This window comes from Carassius gibelio, chromosome A3, assembly GCF_023724105.1.
Source record: "Carassius gibelio isolate Cgi1373 ecotype wild population from Czech Republic chromosome A3, carGib1.2-hapl.c, whole genome shotgun sequence".
In the NCBI taxonomy this organism is placed as follows: domain Eukaryota; kingdom Metazoa; phylum Chordata; class Actinopteri; order Cypriniformes; family Cyprinidae; genus Carassius; species Carassius gibelio.
In genome coordinates this window covers 11,665,715-11,687,340 of record NC_068373.1, presented here as the reverse complement: position 1 = coordinate 11,687,340, position 21,626 = coordinate 11,665,715, and the positions used below count along the sequence as shown (strand labels likewise).

General features: G+C 38.0%; 1 long non-coding RNA gene across 1 annotated transcript; it reads right to left on the bottom strand.

Annotated features, from left to right (window-relative positions):
• Positions 1-1,055: 1,055 nt before the first annotated feature.
• Positions 1,056-2,437, bottom strand: LOC127942865 (uncharacterized). Its single transcript, XR_008149450.1, has 2 exons — positions 2,258-2,437; positions 1,056-2,174 (listed from the first exon to the last, which is right to left on the bottom strand). It is a non-coding gene; the product is annotated as an uncharacterized LOC127942865 (long non-coding RNA).
• Between the last annotated feature and the right edge of the window lie 19,189 nt (positions 2,438-21,626).

Here is a 21,626-nt window from a genome sequence, read left to right as displayed (position 1 = left end):
CAGTTTTTGAACTGAATTAACACTGACTTGTGTGAATAATAATATTTTCTTTGTAGAGCAGCTTTAGAACAGAATTTGTGTCATATTTTATGAAGTTTTCATCTTTAATTCTGCTATGTTCCAGCTGTTTATACTGTAAAGCTGCTTTAGAACAATTAGTATTGTGTAAAGTGCTGTATAAAAATATAGACATGACTTGAAAAGTGGCTGTTTCACACCAGAATTTAGACAGACAGTAAGTGAGTCTGCTAAAACAAAACCTTAACAATAAACAACAAAGTTACCACAATAACAGCAAGAACTTGTATGAAGAACAAAAAATCACATTAAGAACATGTATGAGGGCAAAATGGGGCACTCAGGGTGATGTTTAGTACTACGCGTACAGTATAATTCCTCTTGGTGTTTATACAGCTGCTTAAATAAAGTAATGAGTTTTAGTGGCAGGTCTACACGAGACTCAGCTAAAAGTGGTCAAAACAGCAGTGCGAGTTAGCAATATAGCCATCGCAAGAGTCTATGTTGTTGCACTGCACATTTTCAATCCGAACCTGCTTGTTAAAACACAAGCATGTTTATAGACTGCTGTTTTTAATTTTCTGTTTTATTACGGTTTTGTGTGGGGGTTTTTTTATGTGTAAGATGCTCCCAAAACATAACAATAAAGGCACTTGAGGTCCTTGTTCAATATTTACACACTAACAATCCAATTTCCTCCAGTGGCACAAAGATGTTAACATAATGCATGATGGAAGTGGGTTTTCACGTCAGTGACATGCTCTTGAAGCCTCTGCAAACACTCCACTGTAGTCGAGTTCTGGTAATTGGTGAACTTTGGCAAGTGGAGCTTGTGTGAGCATCCACGTGGATGTGCAAATACTCCTGTGTGTATGTGTGCGCGTGCATTTGCGTGCATGTGCATGTTTATGCATGTGGCTTTGTGTGTGTGTCACACCCAGGGGCGGCTATGCTTTGACTAAGCCACACCCCTTCTCAACTTCCACCTCGAGGAGGTCCCCAAAGCCAACCCAATGGCCAAACAACACGAGAACCAGTAAGTGATAAAACAATCTTTATTTAAATATTTAAAAATAGCTTGGGGAATAGGGAAAGGGCAATTAAAACTAAACTCTGACTCGGTCCTCCAGATGGGCTATGGCCGGGAAGAGGTCAGGGAGCAAGGGGGCCACGGGGATCCGGGGCGTGGGGCTCGGGGCCAGGCCAGAGTCTTAGGTATCCGTAGCGCCCTCCTTCTTCCTCCTCTTCGCTGAATACAACTCACGGTAAGTACTGGTTCACACAGTTCGTTCTCGGGGTGCTCACTCTCTTTCTCTTCCTCCACAGGCAACGGCTGGGACGCAAAGGCACAGTTAATTCGGCTTGGTTTTGCTCTCACCTCTTCACTGATTTCAGCTCACAGTAAGTACTGGTTCACACAGTTCGTTCCTTGGGTGCTCACTCGCTTTCTCTTTCTCCACAGGCAGCGGCGTAAGTACAGGTTTCCTCGGTCTCTCCTCGTGTTACCCACTCTCTCTCCTTTTCTCTCCACAGATATCAACTTGGGCACAATAGCACAGTTAGTTTGCTTTGAATGGCTCTCACCTCTGGGCTGGACACAGCGTACCGTGCTATCTCCGGAGATCTGAAGCACGCTCACAACATATACTGTACTGAACTAGGCTAGAACCAGCAGTCTCCTTGTCCTCCCGCGGCGGAGTGCGTGAAGGCGGGGGTTTATCTGACAGGACACACGGCAATACACAGCAACCCACAGCAATATACAGCACCACGTCAAAATTATAGGTTTTCACAGCACGAAGACTCACCCACCACACTCAGTGTACGAAAAGGACACCCGTCTTCCTTCACTTCGCTTGGTTCGGATCTGGCGATGGAATATGCGGCCTAGCTAGTGATGTCGTCGTTGTGACTACTTCAATAAGTATTCCTTCGGCTCTCCCACCACGCTATATTAGGGGTAGGGCCGCCCTCCTCCTCCTGGGGAGATCTACACAACGCCAGGTCAATATACAGGGCACTTTCGGCTTGCTTTTTAGTACTCACATCAATGCCGCTTCCAATCCCCTTTTTCACGTCGTCTCAATTCGCCGTATAATCCGTTCACTTCTCAACCTTTAAGGTTCGCGATGTCTTCACAATCATACAATTCCAGCCTGAGGGAGAGAGAGAGTTAGAGAGAGTTAGACAGCCACCAGCAGCGCACCAAGGCGGGCACGACACAGTGCTTCACACACACCAGAAAGAGCTCCCAGACTGTGAAATAACTTGGCCTTAAGTACTGCCTTGTCCAGCGTATCCTCCAATCACCAACCGCTGTCCCTAACTAGGCACAGGTGCATCGAATTCCCTGATTTTCCCTCTTACGGCGCTACCGGAAGTTCCGGTGTTCTGTTTTTCCGGTCCGGGCGGAAACACTTCCGGGCGGACCCAAACTTCCCGAATTTTGGTTGCGCCCCTAAAGATCGTCACCTTGTGACATGTGCACGTGATGATGCTTACTCAGCTTTTAAAATACTATAAGGGGGTAATTAGGTCTCTGAGACCCAGGTGGGTGCTTTATCTTGGTTTAACCCAATAAGTAAACCTAAGTGCTTGAGGACATCGTTAAAAAAAAAAAAGGGAAAAGTTGCAAGTGCTGCAGGTTATTGGTTCACTTCCCTAGACATCTGAAATGTTTATGTTGGGTGTTCCATATGTTCAAACCAAGGATGTCCCATAGATCTCAATGCCATTTGCTTGCAGTAAAATAACATAATGGAAATGCTGGCTGGCTAATGGCATCACAAGAACACTCACAGACTAAACTTTGATATCCTGAGTTGTGTCTGTGATCAAGTTAGAAAACATGGAGTCAGACAGTGTCCATTGTACATGTTACAACTCCATAAAGGAATCTTGTAAAACAGGCTACTTTAAAAAGCTGGCTAGTTTCCTGCACCACTTTACAACAACAGCTTCTGTTTCACAAATAAACATTCTCAGTGAATCAAAAACATGTGCAACCGTGTACTGATTCACATACAAAAGAAATTATTCTTTTAAATGAATCAAAAGCATTAAGCATCAACAGAAACTGGAAGTATTACAGTTTTTTGAGTGGATCAAACAACCACCAAACAACCTCTTCACAAACATACAGCTCTTCTGAGTTGATTCTTTTGAGAGAATCAAAGCATGGACTGTGACCAGAAACTCCACCTATTGACTCTCATGGGCCGCTTCTTGTGGTTCACTTTCAGCTTGACCTGTGCAGCCTGAATTGCAAACAAATGACTCTTATGAACTGATTATTTTTTTAAATCAAAAATATGCAGAGCTATCAACACAAACAAAACACTCTTATGAGTCTATTCTTTAATAAATTATTAAAAAATAATTTATGTCTGCATCTATGAGTGCTAATTGGCCTTGACTTTTTTTCATTGAATTCCTAATGTATAAAAATGTCTCTTCCTACAATTTTTTTTTCTATAAATATCTTATTTTTAACCTGTTTGCACTTCTCCCCTCAGGGCAGATGCTACAGATCTCTGTGCACTAGAACATCTAGATATTTTCCCCCATGCCATCTCCAGCTTAAACATCTAACACATGAATCTTTGCATGTGTTCTATAAATCATTTTCGTAAATCATTCTATATCTCTAATTATTGCCTTTCTTGAGTATTATGTAAATACTTATGCATATCTCTATTATTTATACAATTCTATAAACAGTAAAAATGCACAAATCTGTACATAAATCAATCTACTGTTCCTGATTCATACACATGATTTATTGCTAAAAAAATAAAGTCTTGCGAAATTTATTTTTATTTTTTGTTCTCATGTCAGATGTGTATGTTTGCATGTATGTACGTATGTACTAGGAGCACCTTAAGAAAAACACAACAAATTCCTCATGTGTTTGCGCACACCTGGAGAATAAAGCAAATTCTGATTTATTATTTTTATTTTTTATTATTTATTTAAAGAACAGAAACACACATGAAAAATGAGGCAAAGTCAAATATAAATGAATTACCCTAACAGTTTAATTACAGATCACTGAAGTGTCATGGTCCTCTAACAGCATAATCATCTCCTCTTAATAGCTGGAATGTTGTGCAGATCACTTGTTAGATGAATAATTCACAAATGGTATTCACAAGCATAGAGATCATTTCATATTTTTGGGAAACAAAATTTCTTCATCACTTCCTTCTCAGGATCTCTTGTTCCATAGGACGTTCCAACATCCTCACTGCTGCTAACAGTGTGCTGAGTAACTTCCCCGACAACTTAAATAATTACAGTAAAATACAAGATGTCTATAAGAAAGCAGCTATATCTGCTGATTGCTAAGGGATGTGCTAACCAGTGGATTCAGAGCAAAAATATGCCTGAGAATAGATAATTATTTTATTCTCCATGTTAGAATTTGGCTTTAATTTCCCAGTTGTAATCATAAATTGTAAAATGGATCCAGGAACAAGTTCTCTTATAGGTTGATATGATCCCAAAGTGATCTTTTCATCTGATATGTAGAACAATGTTGGTAACCAAACGGTTGACAATAGCCACTAACTTCCTTTCTAGTATTTTTTTCCCCCGCACTATGGAAATCAGTGGCTACTGTCAACTATTTGGTTTCCAACATTTTTCACAATGTCTTCTTTTGTGTTCAATAGAAGAAGAAGAAAACGTTTATCGGTATATAATGAATTATCTTTTCATTTTAGGATATCCCTGAGTGTCTCCAAATGAAGGTTTTGCCAGATTTAACGAACTTTTTGTCAACACAAAACAAGTGGTCTTATGCATCTAATTCACTATGCATTCTGGGATTAGTCATTTGTCAAAATTATGGCATATATAGGATAAGATATTTAATTTCTTCATGAGCAACACTGAAATCCACACACATTATCAACAGATTTCATTGCAGTTACATGTCACAGGGGGCAGCATGGAGTAAGGCAGATGCCTTGGGCCTTGATCATACCGGGCAGCTGAATGAGGAAGCCTGGCGTGGGAAGAAATGGTTTTACTATGCTCTGAAATAGCCACACTCACAGCATATGGATCTGAGATTAATATCTCTTTCCCATGAATGCCCAAAGAGAACAAAGTAAAACCACATTTGACACAAAACAACATGTTGTTCATTTGGTGGGGTGTTTTGTGACAGTGATTGAGGTCTGCTGTATCTCAGAATGATTAGATCTGATGTCAAATGTGTCTTTTCTTAGCGCTGGTTTCGTTAATTGATTTTCTTTTGTTTGATGTCTTGGAGAATAAACAAATGCCAGTGGGACCAAATTAAGGCCATTACATCTAAAAAGGAAAACATCATCTGCAACATCTAGTACAAAATAATAATAATAAAGCTTCTCATGGGGAGTACAAGTCGATGGTAATGCAACATCAAACAACTGTGAACAATAACAATGTTTTCATATGGTTGTTTCAGCTCATATGCATGCAGACAGCTCTGCAGATTTTGTTCAGTAATTTTGTGGAGCTGTGCAGAACGGATTTATATATGGTAAAATATGACTGTATTGAAAGTAGTACAGTCTTATTGGCAGGTGAAAGCGTTAACAAATTAGCCAAAATATGTAATTAAATTAACAACCACAAAAAAAAAAGAAAAAAAAGTCTGAGGTATAGAAATCTTAAACATAAACCTACAATAAAATTAGCAGACTGAATGGCTTTGTGTCAGTGATCACACATATTACCTTCTACAAAAATGTCTGTCCCAATGTGTCATGAAAGATCGTCTGCAAGCATTTGGTGTGAATCAGTGTTGTTTTTGTGAAACTGACTTGTTGTTTAGGCATCTTATATACCTTATATACCATATCATTACAAATTTGGTTAAGAAAATGTAATTAGTTCTGAGAAAGCAGATTCGAATCAAAAAGTGTCCCGATTAACTTCTCCCAAACCTTAATGAAAATCAGTGAGCCATTCTTCCTCTCTCCCAAACGTCCTTGCCCCTCAAGGTATAGTTATTCTCAAGAACTATGTTTAATATATAAAGCTGTAATCACTAACATGTGCCATTACCCTTACAAGCCGAGTTTCAAAATCAATGCTCATCAGACTGAGCCGAACATGGTTCTGCAGTGCCACCAAGTGAAATAGAGTAACGTGTAAACGGATCTCACTACCAGACAGCAGACATCCTGGAGAACCAGAGGAAACAAAGTCTGGCTTGAAATTATTTTCAGTGTCAATAAAGATTGCTATTAATGGATAAAATATATCATATTAAAAATATTCAAGAAAAAACAGAATTTTTTAAAAGGAATGCAGACATTGGATGTGTTTAAAACTAGCTATTTTTCATACTACTGTAGGTAAATGTCAGAAAATAATCTTTCACATATATAATAGTACTCAGAAAAAGAAAAAAAACAGGAATGTATTACTCTAATATTAAAAATCAAAAACAAAAACAAAATTCTCGATACTATATTCAAAATCCGGTAAACTGGAAAACTTCTAAATCCAAGAGAGCTCAGAATTGCATTGGTTTTGGCTCTCGGTCAGAGTGAGAATTTCCAGGCCTGATCTAAATGTTGTACATGCAGCACACAGCTGAACATACAGCTAAATTACTTATCGACCCAGTGTCACATCACATCATGAGTGCTGGAGTGCCTCAGGTTCGTATCCCAGTATCCTCAATCACGTGTTGGAGTTCGTCATGACTCCCAATCAATTAAGTGTGTCACTTTAACTGAGGATTGTAAATTAAGAGAGCACAATCTGAGATACTCATTCAACCTACAGGGAACTTTCATTAAGCTTTTATTAGACCCAAGAGGATGCGTTCAGCCCTGAAAAAAGGCTGGAGTGGAATGCGTTTGCCAATATACAGTGGCTCCTCAAACACTTCAGTTTCAAGGTATTATATATCAATGAACCTCATTGCACTATTTAGCCAAATTAGCACTTACAGATATATTTTGACCAAAAATTTACATTTGCTGAAATTTTTTTTCACCCTTAGGCCATCCAAGATGTAGATAAGTTTGTTGCCTTATTAGAACATTAGAATTGTCATTTGCTCATCAAAGGATCCTCTGCTATGAATGGGTGCCGTCAGAATGAGAGTCCTAAAAGATTGAGTATCAACAGTTTGAAGTAAAACAAAAAGAATGTCTTGATTATGAATGTGTTTATTACAAACATACATAAATGGACAGATGGGCTGGAGTTGTGAGGATTACTTGTGGATTATTGTGATGTTTTTATCCGTTTGGACTCTCGTTCTGATGGCACCCATTCACTGCAGAGGATCCATTGGTGAACATGTGATGTAAGGCAAAATTTTCTCCAAATCTGTTATGATTAAAAACAAACTCATCTACATTTTTGATGACCTTAATGTGATTAAATGTTCAGCAAACTTTTAATTTTGGGGTGAATTATTCCATATACTATAACAAACACTTTGGGATTGCTGTATTCTTATTGCCAAATGCAACGAAATGTTAATATATTTCATTAGTTCAAGTCAGTGTTTTCAAATAATAAAAGTGATAGTGTCCAGAATCAGCTTTATGAACACAGAAGTGTCAGCTGAGTGATGGAGAGATGTTGAGAATAACACTAGCGCCATCTAATGGAGCAGATCTGCATTCACTGCACTCTTACAGTTTTTCCGAATTGCTAAAACACATTTCTTGAAAGCATCACTAATTTTCTCTGAACCTTAAACACAGATACAAATACTCAAACTAAATTCACGAAACCTTGACTCTTCCATCAAAATCAAACAATCACTGCAAGACCATTTCTCCTGTACTCAAAATGAAATGGCTCTCAGAGCACACACACAAGTCAATAAAATAAACACTAGAGCATTCATTAGACAGAGAAATTTTGAGAACACCGCATCCAGAACATTACAGAAAAAAGTATCTTGTACTGAGTAAACCATTTTGCAATTATGTAAAAAAGAATAGTGATTGCAACTGAGTAATGTGAATATATATGTATAGGCCTATTGAATGTAGCCCACTACAAGAATAGTATTGTGTTGAATATAGAATAGTACTGAATGTTTGTATATATTCAGCACTTGGATAATGCAAAAAATAATGCAGTCCAACTGCAAAGGCCAAAAAGGTCAAATAAAACTAAAAATGAATAGCATGTTACAGTACACTCCAATACTGTAAAGTAATGCAATTGTAAAATCAGGGTCAATGAGAGATTACCTGAGTCAGGCATAAAGACTTTGTCCACATCACAAGTAATGTTGTCTTTTTTGCTAGACAAAGTAAAAAAATAAAATAAAATACGCCTCCGTATAAAAATGTCCTCATCCTATTCCTCCTTATCCTTCACTTCTTACATGTACTCTTCCTCCTCTACTCATATTGTTTCCATTTTGTTCGTATCATCATTCAGTCACCTGTGTCACTTGTGCACTCTGAACTGGCTCATATTTTGTACAGTTTGATTGATCACATTAGAAACAAATGTGAACGATTTTAAATCATTGTGTGTAAACGTTGTTTAACTTTTGCTGTTGTGTTTAACATTTTGCAGCACAAATGCAAATGAGAATGTGTTTAGAGTTTTGCAAAAAGAGTGCATGATATTTGCAAATAGAGCCTAACTGCCTCAACGTGTTTATGGTTTAGCAGAAAAGAATGCTTTATTCGACAAATTGGTTTAATCAGAGATTTGGGGTTTAGTGATTTAGCAATTCAGGAAAACTCTATTATAAATAAATCATTCTGTATGTTTTATACTCTGTTCCTCATGGGGAACAAAAAAGGATTTTGGATATTGCCATAACTGCTGGGGAATTTTTGTCCACATACACTGTAAAAAATTATTTAGCAGTTTAGTTGTTTCAATGAATTTTTTTATGTTGACACAACTTGCAGTTACTGAATTTGTTCATTCAACTAAAACTTTAAGTTTTCAGTGTCTCAACTAGTTTGAAAGTTGACTGAACTAGGTCATTTGTCCTCATAACTTAAAAAAATTTGTTGACGCAATATCACGTTCACAACATCACTTATCGCGAGATCTCGTCAATCTCGTGAATGCTGTTGAAGAGAGAAGGTCTAGCCATTCTAGTCAGTTTCTCCTCAAAGTTTGGACATTTGACTAGAATACAACTTTGGTAAGTAAAATATTCGTATTTATTGGCTTAATGTGTAAAATTACATTTGTTGTCTCAGAAGAGTAAGTATGGTTTAAAGAGTCGTATATTCTGTGTGTAAGTTACTGTATGTAAATGTTCGTTTCGCAGCACTCTGAAGCCTCAAAATACAGGCGGTTCCACAGTATTCTCCTTATAAATATTAAAACAGATATTCTCACATGCGAGACAGCGGAGCTGAACTTATGTGGAGAACGATACAAATACAGTTTGTATGTATAACTTGAGCCCAGAGCTGCGTTAGAGACCGTTCAAACAGAGCGCGAGAGCTCAACGGATCACTTTATGGATTAAGAACGGCGGGAATAAAAAAAAAAAAAGGAACTGCTCTAAACCTGACAGCGTAAGACATCCGTCAGAATATACATCGATGAAAAATTAGGGGAAAAAAAGAAGATTCCTACCCGAACTGTGTCTTTTCTGCATGTTATAAGGGAAACAAATGAGCACCATAGATGAGAGCGGGGTCAAGTTGGTTTTGTTTTCGATATTCGTGACACATTCAGCGGTAAACGCCAATAACTCCAAAACGAATTGCCCTAAAAAAATCTAAGCAGTGTGACCGCCAAAAGGGCAAAGCTGATCATGTTTCACATCCTTCTTTTTCTATATTTTCCCTCGATATAATAAGCACGGCCCCGTGCAAGCCGTGGCAATGTGCAAAAAGCCGGGAGAGAACGCTCTCAGCAGAGCCTTCAGTTAGGGACCGTGGGGAAAGTGCAAACTTTCTTCGTTTTTTGCTATAGCTCAGTAGGTGTTTTTGTAATAGCTTTTTAGATAAAGGGCATATAGACATGAAACCAGTGTCAATCAATAGTGGGGGACAGTGGACATTTTTAACAACCTTTCTTTTTAACACTACTGGTAGAAAAGGGAATTGCATGTCCAAAATTAACCTTCTTTTTGTAATAACTTTCTACAGCAAAGAGACAGATACATGAAACCAGTTTCAATCAATAGTGGGAGACAGTGGACATTTTTCACAACCTTTCTTTTTACCCCTACTGGTAAAAAAAGGGAATTGCATGTCCAAAATGAACCTTCTTTTTGTAATAACTTTCTACAGCAGGGAGACAGAGACATGAAACCACTGTCAATCAATAGAGGGGGACAGTGGACATTTTTCACAACCTTTTTTTTTACCCCCTACTGGTAAAAAAGGGAATTGCATGTCCAAAATTAACCTTCTTTTTGTAATAACTTTCTACAGCAGGGAGACATAGACATGAAACCAGTGTCAATCAATAGCGGGAGAGAGTGGACATTTTTCACAACCTTTCATTTTACTCCAAGTGGCTGATTAGGGAACTGCATGTCCAAAATTATCATTCTTTTTGTAATAACTTTCTACAGCAGGGAGACAGAGACATGAAACCACTGTTAATCAATAGAGGGGGAGAGTGGACATTTTTCACAACCTTTCTTTTTACCCCTACTGGTAGAAAAGGGAATTGCATGTCCAAAATTGACATTCTTTTTGTAATAACTTTCTACAGCAGGGAGACAGAGACATAAAACCACTGTCAATCAATAGAGGGGGAGAGTTGACATTTTTCACAACCTTTCTTTTTACCCCTACTGGTAAAAAAGGGAATTGCATGTCCAAAATAAACCTTCTTTTTGTAATAACTTTCTACAGCAGTGAGACAGACACATGAAACCAGTGTCAATCAGTAGAGGGAGAGAGTTGACATTTTTCACAACCTTTCTTTTTACCCCTACTGGTAAAAAAGGGAATTGCATGTCAAAAATTAACCTTCTTTTTGTAATAACTTTCTACAGCAGGGAGACAGAGACATGAAACCACTGTCAATCAATAGAAGGGGACAGTGGACATTTTTCACAACCTTTCTTTTTACCCCTACTGGTAGAAAAGGGAATTGCATGTCCAAAAATGACATTCTTTTTGTAATAACTTTCTACAGCAGGGAGCCATAGACATGAAACCAGTGTCAATCAATAGCGGGAGAGAGTGGACATTTTTCACAACCTTTCATTTTACCCCAAGTGGCTGATTAGGGAACTGCATGTCCAAAATGAACCTTCTTTTTGTAATAACTTTCTACAGCAGGGAGACAGAGACATGAAATCACTGTTAATCAATAGAGGGGGAGAGTGGACATTTTTCACAACCTTTCTTTTTACCCCTACTGGTAGAAAAGGGAATTGCATGTCCAAAATTGACATTCTTTTTGTAATAACTTTCTACAGCAGGGAGACAGAGACATGAAACCACTTTCAATCAATAGAGGGGGACAGTGGACATTTTTCACAACCTTTGTTTTTACCCCCTACTGGTAAAAAAGGGAATTGCATGTCCAAAATTAACCTTCTTTTTGTAATAACTTTCTACAGCAGGGAGACAGAGACATAAAACCACTGTCAATCAATAGAGGGGGAGAGTTGACATTTTTCACAACCTTTCTTTTTACCCCTACTGGTAAAAAAGGGAATTGCATGTCCAAAATAAACCTTCTTTTTGTAATAACTTTCTACAGCAGTGAGACAGACACATGAAACCAGTGTCAATCAGTAGAGGGAGAGAGGACATTTTTCACAACCTTTCGTTTTACCCCAAGTGGCTTATTAGGGAATTGCATGTCCAAAATTAACCTTCTTTTTGTAATAACTTTCTACAGCAGGGAGACAGAGACATGAAACCACTGTCAATCAATAGAAGGGGACAGTGGACATTTTTCACAACCTTTTTTTGTTACCCCTACTGGTAAAAAAGGGAATTTCATGTCCAAAATTAACCTTCTTTTTGTAATAACTTTCTACAGCAGGGAGACAGAGACATGAAACCAGTGTCAATCAATAGAGGGAGATAGTGGACATTTTTCACAACCTTTCATTTTACCCCAAGTGGCTGATTAGGGAACTTCATGTCCAAAATTATCCTTCTTTTTGTGATAACTTTCTACAGCAGGGAGACAGAGACATAAAACCACTGTCAATCAATAGAGGGGGAGAGTTGACATTTTTCACAACCTTTCTTTTTACCCCTACTGGTAAAAAAGAGAATTGCATGTCCAAAATAAACCTTCTTTTTGTAATAACTTTCTACAGCAGGGAGACAGAGACATGAAACCACTTTCAATCAATAGAGGGGGACAGTGGACATTTTTCACAACCTTTGTTTTTACCCCCTACTGGTAAAAAAGGGAATTGCATGTCCAAAATTAACCTTCTTTTTGTAATAACTTTCTACAGCAGGGAGACAGAGACATAAAACCACTGTCAATCAATAGAGGGGGAGAGTTGACATTTTTCACAACCTTTCTTTTTACCCCTACTGGTAAAAAAGGGAATTGCATGTCCAAAATAAACCTTCTTTTTGTAATAACTTTCTACAGCAGTGAGACAGACACATGAAACCAGTGTCAATCAGTAGAGGGAGAGAGTGGACATTTTTCACAACCTTTCGTTTTACCCCAAGTGGCTTATTAGGGAATTGCATGTCCAAAATTATTCTTATTTTTGTAATAACTTTCTACAGCAGGGAGACAGAGACATGAAACCACTGTCAATCAATAGAAGGGGACAGTGGACATTTTTCACAACCTTTCTTTTTACCCCTACTGGTAGAAAAGGGAATTGCATGTCCGAAATTGACATTCTTTTTGTAATAACTTTCTACAGCAGGGAGACATAGACATGAAACCAGTGTCAATCAATAGCGGGACAGAGTGGACATTTTTCACAACCTTTCATTTTACTCCAAGTGGCTGATCAGGGAACTGCATGTCCAAAATTATAATTCTTTTTGTAATAACTTTCTACAGCAGGGAGACAGAGACATGAAACCACTGTTAATCAAAAGGGGGGGAGAGTGGACATTTTTCACAACCTTTCTTTTTACCCCTACTGGTAGAAAAGGGAATTGCATGTCCAAAATTTACATTCTTTTTGTAATAACTTTCTACAGCAGGGAGACAGAGACATGAAACCACTGTCAATCAATAGAGGGGGACAGTGGACATTTTTCACAACCTTTTATTTTACTCCAAGTGGCTGATTAGGGAACAGCATGTCCAAAATTAACCTTCTATTTGTAATAACTTTCTACAGCAGTGAGACAGAGACATGAAACCAGTGTCAATCAATAGAGGGGGACAGTGGACATTTTTCACAACCTTTCTTTTTACCCCTACTGGTAGAAAAGGGAATTGCATGTCCGAAATTGACATTCTTTTTGTAATAACTTTCTACAGCAGTGAGACAGACACATGAAACCAGTGTCAATCAGTAGAGGGAGAGAGTGGACATTTTTCACAACCTTTCGTTTTACCCCAAGTGGCTTATTAGGGAATTGCATGTCCAAAATTAACCTTCTTTTTGTAATAACTTTCTACAGCAGGGAGACAGAGACATGAAACCACTGTCAATCAATAGAAGGGGACAGTGGACATTTTTCACAACCTTTCTTTTTACCCCTACTGGTAGAAAAGGGAATTGCATGTCCAAAAATGACATTCTTTTTGTAATAACTTTCTACAGCAGGGAGCCATAGACATGAAACCAGTGTCAATCAGTAGAGGGAGAGAGTAGACATTTTTCACAACCTTTCGTTTTACCCCAAGTGGCTTATTAGGGAATTGCATGTCCAAAATTAACCTTCTTTTTGTAATAACTTTCTACAGCAGGGAGACAGAGACATGAAACCACTGTCAATCAATAGAAGGGGACAGTGGACATTTTTCACAACCTTTCTTTTTACCCCTACTGGTAGAAAAGGGAATTGCATGTCCAAAAATGACATTCTTTTTGTAATAACTTTCTACAGCAGGGAGCCATAGACATGAAACCAGTGTCAATCAATAGAGGGAGAGAGTGGACATTTTTCACAACCTTTCATTTTACCCCAAGTGGCTGATTAGGGAACTGCATGTCCAAAATGAACCTTCTTTTTGTAATAACTTTCTACAGCAGGGAGACAGAGACATGAAACCACTGTCAATCAATAAAGGGGGACAGTGGACATTTTTCACAACCTTTTTTTTTACCCCCTACTGGTAAAAAAAGGAATTGCATGTCCAAAATTAACCTTCTTTTTGTAATAACTTTCTACAGCAGGGAGACAGAGACATGAAACCAGTGTCAATCAATAGAGGGAGAGAGTGGACATTTTTCACAACCTTTCATTTTACCCCAAGTGGCTGATTAGGGAACTTCATGTCCAAAATTATCCTTCTTTTTGTAATAACTTTCTACAGCAGGGAGACAGAGACATAAAACCACTGTCAATCAATAGAGGGGGAGAGTTGACATTTTTCACAACCTTTCTTTTTACCCCTACTGGTAAAAAAGGGAATTGCATGTCCAAAATAAACCTTCTTTTTGTAATAACTTTCTACAGCAGTGAGACAGACACATGAAACCAGTGTCAATCAGTAGAGGGAGAGAGTGGACATTTTTCACAACCCTGAATTTTACCCCTACTGGTAGAAAAGGGAATTGCATGTCCAAAATTAACCTTCTTTTTGTAATAACTTTCTACAGCAGGGAGACAGAGACATGAAACCACTGTCAATCAATAGAAGGGGACAGTGGACATTTTTCACAACCTTTCTTTTTACCCCTACTGGTAGAAAAGGGAATTGCATGTCCAAAATTGACATTCTTTTTGTAATAACTTTCTACAGCAGGGAGACATAGACATGAAACCAGTGTCAATCAATAGCGGGACAGAGTGGACATTTTTCACAACCTTTCATTTTACTCCAAGTGGCTGATCAGGGAACTGCATGTCCAAAATTATAATTCTTTTTGTAATAACTTTCTACAGCAGGGAGACAGAGACATGAAACCACTGTTAATCAATAGAGGGGGAGAGTGGACATTTTTCACAACCTTTCTTTTTACCCCTACTGGTAGAAAAGGGAATTGCATGTCCAAAATTTACATTCTTTTTGTAATAACTTTCTACAGCAGGGAGACAGAGACATGAAACCACTGTCAATCAATAGAGGGGGACAGTGGACATTTTTCACAACCTTTCATTTTACTCCAAGTGGCTGATTAGGGAACTGCATGTCCAAAATTAACCTTCTATTTGTAATAACTTTCTACAGCAGTGAGACAGAGACATGAAACCAGTGTCAATCAATAGAGGGGGACAGTGGACATTTTTCACAACCTTTCTTTTTACCCCTACTGGTAGAAAAGGGAATTGCATGTCCAAAATTGACATTCTTTTTGTAATAACTTTCTACAGCGGGGAGACATAGACACGAAACCACTGTCAATCAATAGAGGGGGAGAGTGGACATTTTTCACAACCTTTCGTTTTACCCCAAGTGGCTTATTAGGGAATTGCATGTCCAAAATTATTCTTATTTTTGTAATAACTTTCTACAGCAGGGAGACAGAGACATGAAACCACTGTCAATCAATAGAAGGGGACAGTGGACATTTTTCACAACCTTTCTTTTTACCCCTACTGGTAGAAAAGGGAATTGCATGTCCGAAATTGACATTCTTTTTGTAATAACTTTCTACAGCAGGGAGACATAGACATGAAACCAGTGTCAATCAATATCGGGACAGAGTGGACATTTTTCACAACCTTTCATTTTACTCCAAGTGGCTGATCAGGGAACTGCATGTCCAAAATTATAATTCTTTTTGTAATAACTTTCTACAGCAGGGAGACAGAGACATAAAACCACTGTCAATCAATAGAGGGGGAGAGTTGACATTTATCACAACCTTTCTTTTTACCCCTACTGGTAAAAAAGGGAATTGCATGTCCAAAATAAACCTTCTTTTTGTAATAACTTTCTACAGCAGTGAGACAGACACATGAAACCAGTGTCAATCAATAGAGGGGGACAGTGGACATTTTTCACAACCCTGAATTTTACCCCTACTGGTAGAAAAGGGAATTGCATGTCCAAAATTAACCTTCTTTTTGTAATAACTTTCTACAGCAGGGAGACAGAGACATGAAACCACTGTCAATCAATAGAAGGGGACAGTGGACATTTTTCACAACCTTTCTTTTTACCCCTACTGGTAGAAAAGGGAATTGCATGTCCAAAATTGACATTCTTTTTGTAATAACTTTCTACAGCAGGGAGACATAGACATGAAACCATTGTCAATCAATAGCGGGACAGAGTGGACATTTTTCACAACCTTTCATTTTACTCCAAGTGGCTGATCAGGGAACTGCATGTCCAAAATTATAATTCTTTTTGTAATAACTTTCTACAGCAGGGAGACAGAGACATGAAACCACTGTTAATCAATAGAGGGGGAGAGTGGACATTTTTCACAACCTTTCTTTTTACCCCTACTGGTAGAAAAGGGAATTGCATGTCCAAAATTTACATTCTTTTTGTAATAACTTTCTACAGCAGGGAGACAGAGACATGAAACCACTGTCAATCAATAGAGGGGGACAGTGGACATTTTTCACAACCTTTCATTTTACTCCAAGTGGCTGATTAGGGAACTGCATGTCCAAAATTAACCTTCTATTTGTAATAACTTTCTACAGCAGTGAGACAGAGACATGAAACCAGTGTCAATCAATAGAGGGGGACAGTGGACATTTTTCACAACCTTTCTTTTTACCCCTACTGGTAGAAAAGGGAATTGCATGTCCAAAATTGACATTCTTTTTGTAATAACTTTCTACAGCGGGGAGACATAGACACGAAACCACTGTCAATCAATAGAGGGGGAGAGTGGACATTTTTCACAACCTTTCGTTTTACCCCAAGTGGCTTATTAGGGAATTGCATGTCCAAAATTATTCTTATTTTTGTAATAACTTTCTACAGCAGGGAGACAGAGACATGAAACCACTGTCAATCAATAGAAGGGGACAGTGGACATTTTTCACAACCTTTCTTTTTACCCCTACTGGTAGAAAAGGGAATTGCATGTCCGAAATTGACATTCTTTTTGTAATAACTTTCTACAGCAGGGAGACATAGACATGAAACCAGTGTCAATCAATATCGGGACAGAGTGGACATTTTTCACAACCTTTCATTTTACTCCAAGTGGCTGATCAGGGAACTGCATGTCCAAAATTATAATTCTTTTTGTAATAACTTTCTACAGCAGGGAGACAGAGACATGAAACCACTGTTAATCAATAGAGGGGGAGAGTGGACATTTTTCACAACCTTTCTTTTTACCCCTACTGGTAGAAAAGGGAATTGCATGTCCAAAATTGACATTCTTTTTGTAATAACTTTCTACAGCAGGGAGACATAGACACGAAACCAGTGTCAATCAATAGAGGGGGAGAGTGGACATTTTTCACAACCTTTCATTTTACCCCAAGTGGCTGATTAGGGAACTGCATGTCCAAAATTAACCTTTTATTTGTAATAACTTTCTACAGCAGTGAGACAGAGACATGAAACCAGTGTCAATCAATAGAGGGGGACAGTGGACATTTTTCACAACCTTTCTTTTAACCCCTACTGGTAAAAAAGGGTATTACATGTCCGAAATGAACCTTCTTTTTGATATAACTTTCTTCAGCAGGGAGATAGAGACATGAAACCAGTGTCAATCAATACAGGGAGAGAGTGTCCATTTTTCACAACCTTTCATTTTACCCCAAGTGGCTGATTAGGAAATTGCATGTCCAAAATTAACCTTCTTTTTGTAATAACTTTCTACAGCAGGATAATAGAGACAAGACACCAGTGTCAGTCAGTAGAGGGAGAGAGTGGAAATTTTTCACAACCTCTTTTTTTCACTTCCGTATTAATGACAGTTTGACACAGACAACAACTCATAAATGGTGGTGGAATATGTGCTCTATAGTGTCACCTTTTGACCACCTTTTTCCAAAGGTTTCCAAATTTGTTAAATATATTTTGGTCATTGAGCCAGACAACTTTTTTATTTACCGTTATTTGCTACAACCAACTGAACATTGGGTATTTTTCTTTGAATATGGAATAAAAATAAATAAATAAATTGTGAATTAATGCATACTCCTTTGTCAACATGATGCCAATATATTAAAGATTAAAGAACCACTAACAGATTTTGTATATCGTGAAAGACATTGCCATGGTGATTTATTAAATAACAGTCAAAACATCACAGTAAATAATATTAATATCCTAATAACTTTACTGTGCATTATTCAAACTCACCAATATAATTTACAAACATATAAAAAACAAACATGGTTGACAGAGGCAAAAACTCAAGGCAGACAACAGATCAGGACAGGCGGCAAGCCGAGATACAAAGGTCCAAAAATAGAGCAGAGGGTCAAAAGCAGGCAGCACGCAATCCAAAACGGTAGAAACAGTCAAAGGTCAAACACAGTAATCCAATGAAAGAGGTAGAAATGCTTAGAAATGTCCGCCAGGGCAAAACAAGACTTTGTGTTGAGAGTGTGTGAAATGGCTGCTTAAATAGTCCCATGAATGAGCGTCAGGTGTGCTCCTAATCAGGGTCAGGTATGGCATGATGGGAAATGGACTTCAGGGGGGAAAGTCAATATTCAGGTGAAGACGGCTTCTGGTGACAATCAGGAGGAACCACAGAGGCCGGATTTTTTTATATTATGAGTCCAAAACAACAAACAGGAAATAATGATAAAAAAATCTGAATATATAAATGTAAATCTAAATATAAAGAAATATATCTGAATATTTTGTTATAATTCTGAATAAATTAATGCGCATCTGAATATATAGTTATAAGCCTGACTATTTAAATCTGAATACATAGTTATAATTCTGTTAATATATATGTAAATCTGAATATATAAATGTTAATTGTGAATATAAAGAAGTAAATCTAAATATATATTTATATATCTGAATATATAAATGTAAATTGTTAATATACAGACATGAATCTGAATATATATAGTTGTAAAGCCAAGTCGCACAAGTATGCACAACAGGTAGAGTCCTGACAAGCTAAATGATATTTAATCTACATGGAAATGAGTGAAATCTAGATTACAAATAAAAACAAAGCATACAACTTTATAATCTAGGAAATAGATTCCTACTTTTTTCTTGTATATAAACGAAACAACAACCTATGACACAGTTTTGTATAGTATAACAATCATTCTACATTTGTATGAAAAAATAATAGGGCTTGATTTGATTATATTTCACTACTTCTCAGTTAAACTGATACTGTATAAATTTGCTTTACTATTTAACTAGCTGCTTAGCGTATAAATAGAATTGTAGCCATTTATTAGTAGTAATTAAGCACATATTAATGCTCTGATTGGTTGTTTCTTACCGGGAGCAGTAAGAGAAACAACCAATCAGAGCTGCGGTCCGTAACTTTTTTTTGTGTTCAAAGTATAAAAAATGTATATAATAAGCGAGTACACCATGAATCCATTTTCAAAACCGTGTTTTTAGCATGTTCTGAATCACTAGGGTACACCTATAATAAGTGTTTATATTCTGACTATTTTAGATTGCTTCAGGGGTACCGCGGCGGAGTAACCCAGTACCTTTGTGATTCTTCATAGACATAAACAGAGAGAAGTGGTTCCGGCTACTATGTTCTTCCGCAATAGTTACCGACTGCAGCTTTAATATATAATATATAAATTATATATTTAAATATATATTTTATTTTATTTATTACAATTTTAAATTATGTGAAAATGGATGTAACAAATAAATGTAACATTTCTCTGAAATATATACTTGCATGTATTTGCAATTAATAATTTGACAACAGTAATACACACACACACACACACACATGCAGTACATAGAATAAATGATGACATCCCTTCTAATTAAATTTAAATGGTTGAATTTGTGGAATATAATTCATAGAAGGATTCCAAAATACATTTTTAAGAAAATATTCTTAATAAAAAAATTATAAATACATGCCATTTATACCTTTAAATTAGTACACCATACATTTAATTCAACAAAGTGTAATATTATAATACCCATAACTGTTAATTACACTTAACAGTAATTTGAGTGTAATTTATGTTAAAGAATGCTTTGAGACTATCATGCTTTTTCAGAATCTGTAGCTAAACATCATGAACTATTAGCTCTTAATTTTACAGTTTCAAAGTCATGTCAGCTTACTGTAGTAGGTTGTTATAGACCTCCATCAGCTACCAGTGATTATTTGTCCTCCTTAATGAATTATTTGACTTCTTTGAACTATAAAGAAGTGATATTAATGGGTTATTTTAACTTAAATTGGATGCATCCGGTATCTGATGGTTTTAAAGTGTTTTGGGATACTTACAATCTTTTTCAACTGGTAGATTCACCTACAAGCCTGAACATGAAATTTTCAGTTAAATCCACATTATTAGATCTTCTTCTCACAAATGCCCCTCATAAATATTCTCTAGCTTCTGTATTTGCAAATGATATAAGTGATCATTGTTTTGTTGCAGTAGGTAGAGATATAAAATTATCCAAGCAGAAAATAAAGCATTATTACAAAGCGCTGTATGAAACACTTTAATATATAAGTTTTTATACGACCTCGATCAATTTGACTGGGACAAAATTACATTAATCCCAGATATTGAAAGTGATTGGAAATATTTTTATGACAGTTTCTGAGGGAACACGGAGCCGAGGATAAACGAAATAAGGCTTTTATTATATTTAACACAGGAGATATCCAACATGGAGCACAGAGGTAGACACACGTTAGTAGCAAATGAAGGAGACCCGACAACACAGAACTGAAAGGACAGGGCTTATGAACAGAGGATAATGGGGAAACACAGGTGGATGGAATAACTAAATTAACAGGGACATGGAACACATGAGGAAGATAGACACACCTGAGAACTAATCAAACTAAACACCGAAGACACAAACTGGGTCACGGGCAAAAACACACTAAATGAGTCCAGGTGTGACAGAACTCCCCCCTCCCGGTAGGTGCGTCCTCGCACCGTAGAAACAACCGAGGGAGGCGTGGGTGGGAACTTGGGAGGAGGTTCCGGTGGAGGACGGACTCCCAGGAGGGGGCCAGCAGACAGGGACCACGGAGGAGGAGCCAGGGAGGAGACGACGGAGGGAGGAGACAGGAACAGGAGGAGCCAGATGGTCCACCAGAGACCAGCCAGGACGGAGATCCAAGGTGGAGTCGACGGCGGGAGGAGCCATGGTGAAGGAAGGGTCGACGACACCAGGGGGCCGACAGGCGGAGACTGCACCGGTGGGTGAGGAGCCCAAGATGGAGCAGCACAGCCGCAGAGCCAGGGTGACGACGAGGATCCGGAGGGCCTAGGTGGAGCTGAAGGCTCAGGCGACCAAGGTGGAGGCGGGGTCCTGGCAGACCGCTGTGGAGCCGGAGTGACCGAGGATGGAGGTGGAACCGGAGGGAAGGAGGAGCCTGACAGAGCCGGAGGGATGGAGTGACGAGGTGGAACCAGAGGAGTGGAGTCCCGAGGCGGCGGATGGTCGACGACTGA